Source organism: Octopus bimaculoides, chromosome 15 (assembly GCF_001194135.2).
Source record: "Octopus bimaculoides isolate UCB-OBI-ISO-001 chromosome 15, ASM119413v2, whole genome shotgun sequence".
NCBI lineage: Eukaryota > Metazoa > Mollusca > Cephalopoda > Octopoda > Octopodidae > Octopus > Octopus bimaculoides.
Window position 1 is genome coordinate 30,177,297 of NC_068995.1, and position 441 is coordinate 30,177,737.

Here is a 441-nt window from a genome sequence, read left to right on the forward strand (position 1 = left end):
TATTTGGAGAGTTAAGAAATAGGAATAGTAAATAAAAGGTTAATCTTATGTCATTTATTTTTGTCTTCGTCATGTTGTGTGTGTGTGAGAGGGAGAGAGAGAGAGGGAGAGAGAGAGAGACAGAGAGAGAGAGAGAGAGAGAGAGAGAAAGTGCGTGTGTATGTATGTATATACATATATATATATACGCATGTATGTATGTTTACTCTTTCACTCTTTTACTTGTTTCAGTCAGTTGACTGCGGCCATGCTGGAGCACCGCCTCTAGTCGAGCAAATGGACACTAGGACTTATTCTTTGTAAGCCTAGTACTTATTCTATCGGTCTCTTTTGCCGAACCGCTAAGTTACGGGGACGTAAACACACCAGCATCGGTTGTCAAGCGGTGTGGGGGGGGACAAACACAGACACACAAACAAATACACACACATACATATATAT